The sequence below is a fragment of the Hypomesus nipponensis genome, chromosome 15 (assembly GCF_054491055.1).
Source record: "Hypomesus nipponensis isolate SF chromosome 15, ASM5449105v1, whole genome shotgun sequence".
Taxonomy (NCBI): Eukaryota; Metazoa; Chordata; class Actinopteri; order Osmeriformes; family Osmeridae; genus Hypomesus; species Hypomesus nipponensis.
In genome coordinates, this window is record NC_140375.1 from 4425408 (window position 1) to 4438962 (window position 13555).

The 13555-nt window shown below is 40.0% G+C and overlaps 1 protein-coding gene across 1 annotated transcript in view; it reads right to left on the bottom strand.

Moving 5' to 3' along the window:
- Positions 1 to 8299, bottom strand: part of LOC146257098 (uncharacterized) — an 85420-nt gene extending 77121 nt beyond the window's left edge. Inside the window, exon 1 of the mRNA XM_084674867.1 lies at positions 8120 to 8299. The gene's annotated coding sequence lies outside the window, so the exon portion shown is untranslated. The remainder of the gene's footprint in view (positions 1 to 8119) is intronic.
- Between the last annotated feature and the right edge of the window lie 5256 nt (positions 8300 to 13555).

Sequence of the window (13555 nt, forward strand, 5' to 3'; positions counted from 1 at the left end):
ACACTTGTAGTTTGGAAATACATAATCATTGTTAGAAAATTTCAAAAAAGAGGCTGTCTGGTTGCAAATATATGGCAGTACTTTTCCTCAAAAACTTAGTCAACATGACTGTAACATAACATGTAAAACACTGGAAATACATAGTTATAACAAAGTAAAAAAAAAAGAGGTTGTCTAGTTTAGGGTTGCAACTAACAATTATTTTAATTATCAATTAATCTGTTGATTCTTTTATCGATTAATCAATTAATCGGATTAAAAAAAAGTAAAAGCATGAATTTCCAACCCTTTATTTAAAAACAGAACTGACATGGCAAATTCACAGTACAAAAACCTTCAGAATGTGCACAAACAGGCACACAATGTTGAAAAAGTTATTAATATTAGCGTGGATTTAATGCTATTTTCAGAGATGAGTGATTTTCTATAATTTTATTTGAAACTTCATTGAAAAAGTAAAGGCTGTGGAAGTATACCAGACATTGTTAAGATACTCTGGTGTCTGTTTGAAGTTTTTCAAATTTTTCAAAATGGTATGGGTAGTTTTCACCCGGTCCCTAACGCGACTCCGCAAAAGTAGCGTCTTCCGAATGTGAGACGAATGTCGAACATGAAACTAACTTCACCTCGGTCAATTAACACACTTTTTCGATGTCTTATTTAGTGTGAAATGCTCCCACACCTTGGATGACTTAGGTCGTACTGATTTCTCTGCCTCCGCCATGTGTTTCAGAACAATATTACTCAACAACGTCTCTCTGATGGCCTTTCCTTTACCTCCGCTCCGCGCTCAACTAAACTTTTTTTTTATACTCAAACATCTCCAGGACTTATTGAGTGGCGTAATAGTCGCGGAACACAACGCATTGATAATGCAATTCGTTGCCAATGCTTTTAGTAATCGATTTTAATCGATTTAATCGATTTGTTGTTGCAGCCCTAGTCTAGTTACAAACATACATGTAGCCTACTAGTACTATCACTTTTCCTAAAACAGCTTACAGTCACAACCTGACAACCACTACCAAATAAAGCATTGTTAGGAAAATACTTCAATGCCTGTAGCTTGGAAATACAAAGTTACAAATAACAAACATGCCATGATTACTGGTATACCTCAACAAACTTATAGTAGACACGACTGCCGCGCAGGACAATTGCAGGTGATCTCGCAGCACCTCATATTCCGTGTCTTGTGCGGCATGCAATCCTGAACTTGCACCACTTCTAGTAACACCTTCAAAGTATCTAACAGCAAGCCCAGCCCCTTCCCCCGTACAACTACAGCTGGCATTTCGAGAGTGCCATATCACACTAGTATATGGTCATCAACGTTCAGCGACACAGTGTGTTCGGGATTTTTATTTGACGATGAAAGCTCGTTGTCTAGGTTGTGACTGTTATGCTGTTGTGCTGAATGGGAACCGTTATTAGAGTGTAGCTAGAGCTAACATCAGAGCCATAATGAGGCTCTGGCTAACATTTACTAGCTTGCACTGACAACCTTCAGTTGGTAGCTAATGTAAGCTAATGTAAGCTACTTGCCAGTAGCTAGCTAGCTAATGTAGCTACTGTTTTCACATCAAAGAGTTCAAATTTATCTTCCCTCTCAAAACAAAATCATGGAATTTTCAAAAATTATTTCTCGATTTTCCCCTAAAAAATATACGTACCGTCCAAAATAAGAACGTACCGGGTGGATTTTTTTTGCATAAAAGAAAAAAACTAAAACATAGGCTACCAGTACGTTTATTTGGGAGATCAGAGTAGCTCAATCTTTTAAGCAAATTGTTTTAGTTCCTCTTCCCTAATGAGCAAGTACTATCTCCAATTTGCACAATTACCAATTTAATATATCTTTATGGTTAAAACTGATGTGAGTCCAATGTGTAATATAAAACATTGTACTGTTGAAATTGGCATCTGAATAATATTCAGTTTGATGCATAGTAGCATTCAGTTAGCTAGACAAAAAGAACACTTAAGTACAGTAAACATTCAGTGTCAATGAAAAATACGACAAAACAAATGCGGATAAGGAAAAATGTCATGGTACTAGGGCTGAACGATTAATTGTATTTGCGATAAAATCGCGATGTGACAAAACAAGACTTTGTAATCGCAAAGGTTGTGATTTTACTTTGGTCACGTGACACGCAAGAGTAATGCAGTTTGCAGACGAAGGATCAACTTTGCACATTACACTTAACCTTAACCTGTACGATGGCCTCAGGCTCGACAGAATCTGACACTACAGACACTTTGCCAATTTTGCCTTTAAAAAAGTATTGTTGCACAATATTTGGTGCAAAACCTGCCTGGCTAATGTTGCCCTCACGGGGCAACACCACCAACCGAAGCCCTAAAAAAACCCACCACAAAGCCATGTACGATGCATAGCTAAAATGCTGAACACCAGTGTGTCAAATAAGCCAAATAACACCCGACATGATCACTGATCAAAATGTTTCAAAGCCTAACTCCATATTTATATACAAAATTACTCAAGCAGTCACAGCGTTCATCACGAAAGGTATGATGCCCCTCGATAATACACATACAGTAAGATCACTAATGCTGTCAGTGCCTGTTTCTGTTTGGCTACTGACTGGATCAGAAATGTTCTGACAGTGTTTCTTTTTCTTTTAAGATTTAACCTTAAGATGCGTGTATTCTAAATATTTCCAACGGTCCCAACAGCACATTTTTTCTTTCCCAAAACGGTAGCTAGCTAGCTTTAGTTAAGAAAGTGCAACACACGTTATTAGCCTACGTTTAAGCTTTGATTTACCTAAATATTTTCGAAGAGGTACAGGCGGTATGTTTTCCTTAATTTCTGAACTTTGTGTGTTATGTTACTGACTGGAGATCAGTAGTATATATCTATATTTATTAATAATAAATCCTATAATAATCGCATATTAAAACACAATTGCAATATTAGTCAAAATAATTAGTTTATTTTCCCAAGTCGTTCAACCCTACATGGTACTATAGTGATTAGGGATGCACGATATATCGGCGGCCATATCGGTTTTGGCAGATAAATATTTATTTTTAGTGTTTGGTATGTGTTAGTGTTTTTAGGGTTTTTAGTATTGTTATCGGACCAATAAGAAAATGTGGTCGATACATTAAAGACGATAAATCATGGATTATTTCTGCCCGTTGAACCACTTATTTTTTTCCTGTCAGGCGATATATTTTACTTATATAAAAGAAAGTTGGCCATAGGAATGTATCATTAATTGTAAACATTTTCGAAATGTGATCATTTTGGTAAAATAAATATGTTTTATGCCTTTAAGGATTTAATAAAAGCAGTTGTCCACTGTATTTGTTAACCTTTATAAATCACACTCAGGCTTTGTATTTATCGGCATGAATCGGTTATCGGCTTCCAAATATAAAGAGTCATCAGTATCAGCCAGAATTTCAATATCGGTGCATCCCTATTAGTGATAAAACATCTAAAAATGTTCTCAAATGTCCAGGAAGCATTCCGGTTAAAATCATTTTCATGAAACAAGTTGAAGAGCTATTGTCCTGCAGATGAGTTTAGAGGTTTTGATGCTGTTTTAGCATTACATTTCATTAGCCTACAAGAAATATTAATATAATATTAATACAAGATATAATTTCATTTTAAACCATTCAATATCAAGTCAAATATCTATGTAAATAACCCCATAGAAATATGTTATTGATAACTATGGAACGCCAAGTTAGTCAGAATAAATAAATAGAAAAGTAAATAAATAGATATGGCTATGAAATAAATTCTGAAATCAAAAAAAGATGGCAATAGCTGAATCCATTTTCCTACATCAATAAATAAATACATATACTTATTTTAAAATGACATTTTTGTAAAGACAACATTTATTTCATGGGACTTTTATTTCCTAATTCCACATTTATTGTGGCAGTAGGAAGACATCATGAGACGTATTTCCTAACGTTCTAATTTCCAATCTCGCATGCCAACGAGAGGGGCATAGTTATCTTCAGTCTAACCCAGCTGCACAAGATCAAAGGCGGATAGGGACATCTAGATTCGAGAGATGATGGAAGACATAAGTCGTGTCAGAGATCGCATGCTGGCCTTAGTAGATCAAATTGATCAGCATGGCTCGTCAGGATATATCCTTTTGGCACACATTGTAGATTTTCTAGAGGTACTTAGGCGGATAAGTGCTCTACAGAACATAAACATTGAAGTCTTAAATAGTTAGTAGAGACTTATTGAGCACTGTTTTTGTGTGCAAGATGTACAGGTAGTATGGGGGTGATTAGTGGGTGATTAGTGCCAGGTAATGTTAGCTAACAAACCTAGCATCCGTTGCTACGTCTAACAAAGATGATAATCACTCCCGCCTCACCATTATGCCATGCCGGTATTACCATTTAGTGAGATGAGACCTGAAGTGAAGCCAGACCATTCAAGACATTACCCATACCTTTGGATTCACTGCTTCAAATTGAAGTCAAGTTTCTTAACGCGTTGTCAATATTGGCAATGAAAAGTTGCAACTAACCAAGATGTCACTGATAATAACAACCATGGTAACCCCAAGGTTCCTGGCAGAGGATGAAGGGGTCACCCTCCATCTCCCACGACATCTCAATCACCCTGGGATCTGCAACGGTGACCCCCTCATCCTCTGCCAGGAACCTTGGGGTTACCATGGATGACGAGCTCTCCCTCACGGCCCACATTGCTGCAGTCTCCCGGTCGTATATATTCACCCTCTACAACATCCGGAAGATCAGGAGATACCTGTCTGACCACTCAGATTCAAAACGCAGCGGCCCGCCTGGTCTACAATCTACCCAGACGCTCCCACGTTACCCCGCTCCTCATCTCCCTCCACTGGCTACCCATAACGGCCCGCATCAGATTCAAGACCCTGGTACTGACCTTCCGAGCAATGAACGGGATTGCACCCGACAACATCAAGTCTCTCCTGCAGCCTTACACCCCCACCCGCCACCTACGGTCTTCTTTAGACAACCGCCTGGTGGTCCCACCACTCAAGACTGCCCGGTCCCAACACAAGCTCTTCTCCTGCCTGGCCCCCAGTGGTGGAATCAACTCCCCACCTCCATCAGAGACACAGACTGTCTCTCCACCTTCAAGAGAAGGCTCAAGACGCACTTGTTCCGGGAGTACAACGGTACTTAGGGATGGTTTGCTGAACCCAATGCCTGAACCCAAACCCAAAAGTTTCCTCAAGGATCACAATGACTCTTGCTTAGACTGTTGCTCTTGTTGGTTAGTGGTAGCTGATTTAAACTGTTGTATTCTATTTTAGTTAATCCTATTCTTATTGCTTTCCTACAGGTACACTTGCACTTAGAGATTCATGTTGTTTAATTGTAACTTGCTTAACTACATGCTCTTATGGTTTCTTCCCTTTAGCACTTTTTTTTGGTTGTTCACAATGTGTACTTCTTGTTTTTGGCTACCTGCAATGCTTTGGAGCTATCTTGTTATTATCAGTGACCTATGCACTTTGTAAAGCTCTCTCTTGGAAGTCGCTTTGGATAAAAGCGTCTGCTAAATGAATAAATGTAAATGTAAGACGTGTTGAGAACAAGACCATTGGTCTTCAGTATTAAATCAAACCACTACCACTTCAACTTCAACTTTTCAACTTTATTTATCCTTCAAAAGGAATTTAGTGTGCAGCAGGGGTCAGACACACATACACAAACACAGAACAGCGCCAAATGCCAACAACATTACACAACACAGAACACACAATACAGACACACCTTCCCCCAAACCCCATGACAGGGTCCAATTGGGATAGTAATGGTCATTGGCAGGAAATAAATAATTAATTACATTTTTAAAAACATCATGATGTCAGCCAAGTGAATTTAGGTTCCTAATAGCCACAGAAATGAAAGAATCTCTGGCACGACCAGTTCTTAACCTAGGTAGCCTAAAGCGACAGCCAGAAGGGAGCAAATCAAACTCTCCGAAAAGTGGGTGGTCAGGGCAGTTTAAAATGTGTTTCGCCTTACCCATAACTCGTTTATCGTATATTTCTTGCAACTGGGCTAACTGTACCCCAACCACCTTAGATGCTACATTAACCAGCTTTGTAAGCTTACGCTTGCTGATCATTGGAAGACCACTGTACCACACCACAATGCCAAATGTCAAGACAGATTCAATAAAACACTGGTAAAACAAAGTCATCAAAGTCGTGCACACCCTGAATGATTTCATCTTCCTCAAAAAGAAAAGTCTCTGTTGGGACTTTTTACAGACAGCCTCAGTATTGCTCTCAAAAGATAGTTTGTTGTCAATGATGGTTCCTAAATATTTATATTCAGCTACAATGTCAACATTCTTGTTATGAATAACAGTGTGCTGAACATTGTGCTGTGACTTCCAGAAATCTAAAATCACATCCTTGGTCCACTGGACTTGTTTTAATGACCAGTCAGTGACAAAACGGGTTTGGCTGTTCAGGTCTGTGCCAATACAGCCCAACACTAGCTAGCTGAAATGGCCACACAGATGTCATACTTTTATTATTTTTCCCATTGATAGCTAGCCGGCCACTTAGCCTACAGTTAGGGTTGCCAACTTCCTCAACGTTGCGTTCTCCTCCTCCTGTGTTCAATCAATGACTCAATTCATCAAGCTGTAGCTAACGTTAGCTGAGTCTGTCAACTTAGATCCTGGGTAACTTAGATATACCAGAAAATATACAAATGATTGAAACCATCATTCACCAAATTCAGTCAGGTAAATCGCCGAGGCCAGGAGTGCTTTCAGCTTCTGATGGTCGTCTGCACTGGTGATGCAAGGCCCTTTGCGTTAATATTTCCATGCACTCGCGCTCCCTTCTGACACGCGCACCTGTTCGCAGTTCACTGAATATGAATACCGGCCGGCGACGCTGTGATTGGAAAACGGGACTGGAGCTGTCCCAGATGGGACAAATCAAAATCACCCATAATTCGGGATGTCCCGGACAAATCATGACGGTTGGCAACCCTAGTTCTAATCTGGTCTGATTACTACCAGTTGCGTAGGAACCGGTTCCATAGTGGAACCGGGTTTCGGTACCCAACCCTACCTATGGGTAGAATAGCCTATATATGAGAGAGAATATAAGTTGTGCCTTGCCAAAGGCATAGGCACCCAACAAGGAATCAAAAGCCAATGCAAAAATTGGTACCTAGGTTAGTTTACACTTAACTTAGATGAATGTGGCATGGCCAAGTTGTTTGTTGGCTGGCAACATTTTCCTAGTTTTCCTAGTGGGAGTTGGCACAAAATTGAATGTTCAGAGAGCGCTGGTGTGGGGTCAGCAGGAGCAAGCTCTCTTGCAGCAAAGGGTAACCTTGCTCTTAGTAAAGATGGTAAGTGACCGAGAAAGCCTTATCGTGTGTTGTTGTTGACACCGTCAGACCATACTAGTCTTGGTATGCAAGAGTGGGGCAAGGTAGCTAGCTGTTTACGTTGCCTGTATCTCTTACTGAGGAGGGGACAACAATATTAGCATTTTTTCCATCCAGCTGAAAATTGTGTTTCTGTTTGGATTTCAGTTAGCTAGCTGAACTCATTAGTACTACTGCTGCTATATCGCTAGAGTTCTCTAAGGCATGACCACATTAACGCTCAAGCAAGTCAAAGCTCCTCACCCCATCCCCTATCGTCCATATCCTGATTGTTGTGCGGTTCAAGTGACACTCACTAACCTTTTATCTTCGAGGCTGGCAGAGCATCTTTAGGTTCAGTCTGCACCAATCTCTCCTTATCTTCTTGTGTATACTGTCAAAATGTTCCCTGCACAATTAGTTGACCCTCTGTCGACGGTTTGAACTAATTATTGTAACGTTTGCGTTAGCAAGCTAGCCTGTGTAGCTATGCTGGCAGCTGTATCAGCAAAGACTCAGTCCGGATGGTTGAAAATGTATTGGAGGCGTGACAACAGTCCTATGGAACAGAAAGCCCCACCGACCAAGCGGACGAGACCGAGCGAGCTTGTGCTACTTTATATTCTAATGTTTTAGCATCGGTTGAGTATATCCAGTATCCAAGCAATGCTCCATGGGAAAGTGGGATTTGTAGTAGGGAGGCATTTATACTTACCAGGAAAATGATTATTCAATCTCTGCGCTGAGCATATGATTCGCCGTGCATGCTACTTCTGCTCCCTGTGTGCTACACTTTGCCTTCGGTGTTTATCTATTGACTTTATGTTTGGTTTTCAGTCTACCCCTCAAGCATTGTCAGACTTGGTACGATCCATTATAAAACATATTCCAGGTCTCATCCAATTACGGTTTAGGCTAAAAGAGATGCACTATGACAACAAAACCATTATGAACATTGAAATAATTAATATATTTTTCATTTAAATATTTAACAAAACTTTATTTACTAAAGGGTAAATAGACAAAATACAACCTATTCCAGATAATATAAGGCCTATGCGATGTATACTGCAACCTACATGTTAATTGTAGGTTGGTTAACAGTCTCGCAAACGCAGTTTAAGTGATAATAAATGGGTTGTTGACGTGACTTGGCATTTTCACGGTCACGCCAGATAAAAATGAGTATAATCAGTATTGTCATTTTTTTAAGCAGTAAATGGTTATGTATTTGTTTTACATGTACCTGTTTTAAAACTGCGTTGCTAGTTTTGGAAAACATTTGAGCCAAATCTCAAAATTGTCCTATGGGGTGACTGTCTCAAGCATGATGCAATTAATTCTAACTTTTAAAATAATAATAACAATTAAAATATCCTAAATAGACTCATTCATACAATTAAGAAAGATTTTTTGATGATCGAAGTTCATTTTGTTGGTGAAAAGTTTTGTTTTCCAAAAGCAAGGTATACATGATACTGTTTGTATAGTTTACATTTACATTTAGTCATTTAGCAGACGCTCTTATCCAGAGCGACTTACAGTAAGTACAAGTTCAAGTTCAAGTCTTATTTGTCAGGTACACAGAACAACACATGGTCAGACTGGGCACTGAAATTCTTAAGACAAGACAACGCAAGCACCTGGCATAACATAACATATGTATACAGAACATAATTTACATCTATGCTGAGCTTAAATAAGTGAAACCTGCTAAATATACAGACAGCAATAAATAATACACTAAACTAACCCTAAATGCACATAAAACCTATTTCAACCCTATAACCTATTCTAACCTAAGTGGAGTACAGTACGATAGTGCAAAATTGCAGATCAATGACTATGTCAATGACCATACAGGAGCCTTGTGGCGAGGTACAGTGAGGTACAGTAGTGCAATGTTACTGAGAGTGCAACCAGTAGTTGAAAGTGACAGTGTATAAGTGACTAGTGTGCAGTAAATCAATGTCCATATCAGTGTCCATTCAGAAGCCTGATGGCCCTTGGGTAGAAACTGTTGTCCAGTCTGCGTGTGCGTGACCGGATACTGTGGAAAAAGGCAACGGGGTAAAGAGACTGAAGGATGGGTGGGAACAGTCTCTTAGAATCCTGACGGCTTTCCTTAGGCAACGTGTGTGGTGTCCTGTAGGGCTGGGAGCTTCCTGCCGATGATGAACTTAGCAGAACGGACCACACTTCGTAGGGCCTTGCAGTCCCTGTCTGTGCAGCTCCCATACCACACTGTAATACAACCAGTCAGAATGCTCTCTATAGTGCATCTGTAAAGTTAGTGAGGATGACTGAGTCCATACCCAACTTTCAGTCTCCTCAGGAAGAAGAGGCGCTTACGGGCCGATTTGACCACCTTGTCCATGTGAACAGACCAGGTGAGGTCGTTGCTGATGTTCACCCCGAGGAACTTGAAGCAGCTGACCTTCTCCACTTCAGATCCATTGATGAGTAGGGGTGCATGCTCCTCCTCCTGCCGCCTCCTATAGTCCACAATCGTCTCCTTGGTCTTGCTGATGTTGAGAGAGAGGTTATTGTCCTGACACCATGATGTCAGGGTATCAACCTCCTCTCTGTAGGCTGACTCGTCACTGTCAGAGATAAGGCCCACAATGGTTGTGTCGTCAGCAAACTTAACAAGGAGGTTGGAGCTGTGCGTTGCCGCACAGTCGTGAGTGAACAGGAGAGGGCTGAGCACACAGCCCTTGGGGGTACCTGTGTTGGTGATCAGTACAGATGAGGTGCGGTCACTGATTCTCACCACATGTGGCCTCCCTGTCAGGAAGTGGAAGATCCACTTGCAGAGGGAGGTGCTTAGTCCCAGGTCCACAAGCTTGGAGACCAGTGTGGAGGGGATGATGGTGTTGAATGCTGAGCTGTAGTCAATGAACAGCATCCTCACATACGTATTCCCCTTGTCCAGGTGGGAGAGAGCGGTGTGCATAGTAAGAGTGATGGCATCGTCAGTAGATCTGTTGGACCGGTATGCAAACTGCATAGGGTCCAGGGTGGAATATAAGGTGGAATATGAGTTTTGTACAGGGACAGTCCCCCGAGGCAAGTAGGGTGAAGTGCCTTGTCCAAGGACACAACGTTATTTGGCACGGCCGGGAATCGATCTAGCAACCTTCACATTACCAGCCTGATTCCCTAACCGCCCAGCCATCTGATTAAATAGTAAAGAATATTCGATTTTAATTAACAAAGTTCAAAAAACAACACTTTTATGTAATAACTTTAATTTCCTCTTGAATTACATTATGTCCTATGGTGTGACACACTAAAAAGGACAACAAGTTTGATTTATCTCAGAATATCAACAAACAAAAAAACTGTTGAGTGTTGCATTAGATGAGATGTAATTCAACTAATCTTAAATTGGTATAATATTACAACAGTTCTGTAAGGATGACAGAAAAGTTTTACATTTATTGGAAAAGTCCATCAGGTTTGACAAGCTATGGGGGTGACATTCAGTTATTCATCTTTTTGCATTAAATAAAACCAGTGTGTAACAATGTATATAAATGTCTCTCATGCTATTTTTATATTATTTAATACTTTTTTGTCTTATTTGTTTTTGTCACACACGGACACATGAGACCCCTCTTGGAGGATCCAAAACTATCACATGAACACAGAACCCTAGGCAACTCGTATCATAGAATGCACGCATATTTTACAGTTTTTCTCCATTGCTTTGGATCAATTCTTGAAACAGAAATTACATTTTCAAAGCTCCTCGTGCATTTAGCAAAATAGCCTATATGGTTCAGCACAAATACATAGATCACCTTCAAAAGGTCATATCTCACCCAAAACAGTTAACTCATGCTTCAAAGCCAAATAATTTTCTCATATAAATAGTCAGTGCCCCAAAATGAAAAGTTCCTTCTTGATTGCTTTGGCTAATTTCTCGAGAAAAAGAGGACATTCTTAAACCTTTAAATACATTTGCCAAAATAACCTAGATGGTTCAGCAAAACACCATGGAACACCTACAAAGGGTCATCTATCTCCTAAAGTAGACAACTCATCAGTCAAAACTAAATCCTTTTCTCATACAAATAGTCAGTGCCCCCAAAATGAAAAGTCCCTTTGGCATTGTGTAAACACTGCAGGTCAAAATGTTTAGGTGTTTTGTCAGTATGGCAGTGGACCTTAGAAATATGCCTCATGTGCACTGTGCTACAGTTACTGTAGATGTTTACTATCCAGAATACAATGTGTCTCAATCTACATTTACATTTCTTAATTTAGCAGATGCTTTTATCCAAAGCAACGTCCAAGAGAGCTTTACAAGAGTGCATTGGTCACTGATCATACAGTTTTTCTCAGTCGCTTTGGTGCATTTCTCACATCACTATTTACATTTGCACAACAGTTATTTCAACCTCTGCAACATTTAATCATTTTTGCACGTCACAGTAGCAGTTTCTCATTCCTTCCAACAAATTTCAAATGCGTTTGGACATGCATCAATTGCTTTCATATAACTCTCTGCTGTTTTATAACATTATTTGCTTATGTCATGTCAGTCAAAATTAAATATACTTGTGAATGCTGAATAGTCATTCCATATGAAACAAATAGTCATCATTTCATTGCTTGAGTCATTATATACCAAAATGTTGAACTAGTTGTCAAAATCTATCAAGCTAATTTTACAAAGTTTTTTTTTAGAAAATGTGTCCTAAATTGAACAATTTCTCTCAGGTGAATCTCAACTTTCACTGATGAGAAGGGGTGTGCAAAGCATCAATTGCAACCAATGATAAGCCACTTCTGCACAATCACTGTCAGAGCTGAATCCCATAAACCTCCACTTTACAAGCACATATGAACCAAGCAGGACATAGTGTGTACCATTTCTACAATACTGTGACACAGAAATGGAAGGTCAGCCTCATGGAAGAGGGGTGAGGGTGCGGGGAGGAAGGAGACAAAACAGGGGAAGAGGAAGAAGAGGCCAAGTACATAGGCGGATACCTGATGAAATCAGGGCTACAATTGTGGATCATGTTGTCTATCACAGCCTCACAATGGCTGAGGCTGGTCGTAGGGTGCAGCCAAATGTTGGTAGAACCACTGTAAATTCAATTATTCAAACATTTCGTAGGGAGAACAGGTGTGTATAGTACCGTAAATGGACAGTTTTTCAGCACTAAACCATCTGCACTGCACTACTGTCATTGTGTCATACATGAAGCTTGCAGTGGGACAATAACTTGTCACTGTAAATTTTACATTTAGATGTACAGCTTTACTGCATCCCACATTTAGTGTATTGTAGTGTACAGTGGTGTTATAGTAAATATTTTCCATATTTATTGTAATTTTACCCTGCACCACACAGGATTGCAAGACAACACACTCTTTACAGGGACATAATCCCTCAGAATGAGGGGTCTAACTGGAGACCATCTGAACAAGTATGTTGTTGTTTTGGATAATGTGCGTTTTCACCACTCAGTTGTCGTCAGACAGTTTGCAGCACATAATAGGATGCTGGTGGAATATCTCCCTCCCTACTCAACATTCCCAAATCCAATAGAGGAGTTTTTCTCTTCCTGGTGGTGGAAGGTATATGACCGGCACCCACATACCCAAATGGCCCTGCTAAAGGCCATGGATGCAGCATGTGATGACATCACAGCAGACTCCTGCAGAGGGTGGATTCGCCACTCGAGGAGATACTTTCCTCGCTGCCTTGCAAGAGATGATATTTGCGGGGATGTAGATGAAAATATGTGGCCAGACAGAGAGGAACGTCTGGATGTTCATGAATGATTACAGTACTATGTATGTTGTATGTTTTTCAAATATGTACTGCAAAATTGTTTACCGTTGTGCACAGTGTTGTAGAATTTTCTAAGATTGAATGTCTGAAGTCAGAAGAATTTGTGTTTATTCTTGCAAGCAAGGAGGAGCAGTTCTAAAACAGGATCATAAATGATGTCTGGAGTAGAAGGGCTCACTAAAGGTGTCATGATCTGAGCACTCTTTTATACAGTAATTCTAGACAGTTACATCATTAGTTCATGTCTATCAAAAGAGGAACTCTTCAATAACAGAAAGTTAAAAGGGAAATAGGTTGCAGAACTGGATACAGATGCTCAATATTAAAAAACAGAGCTTG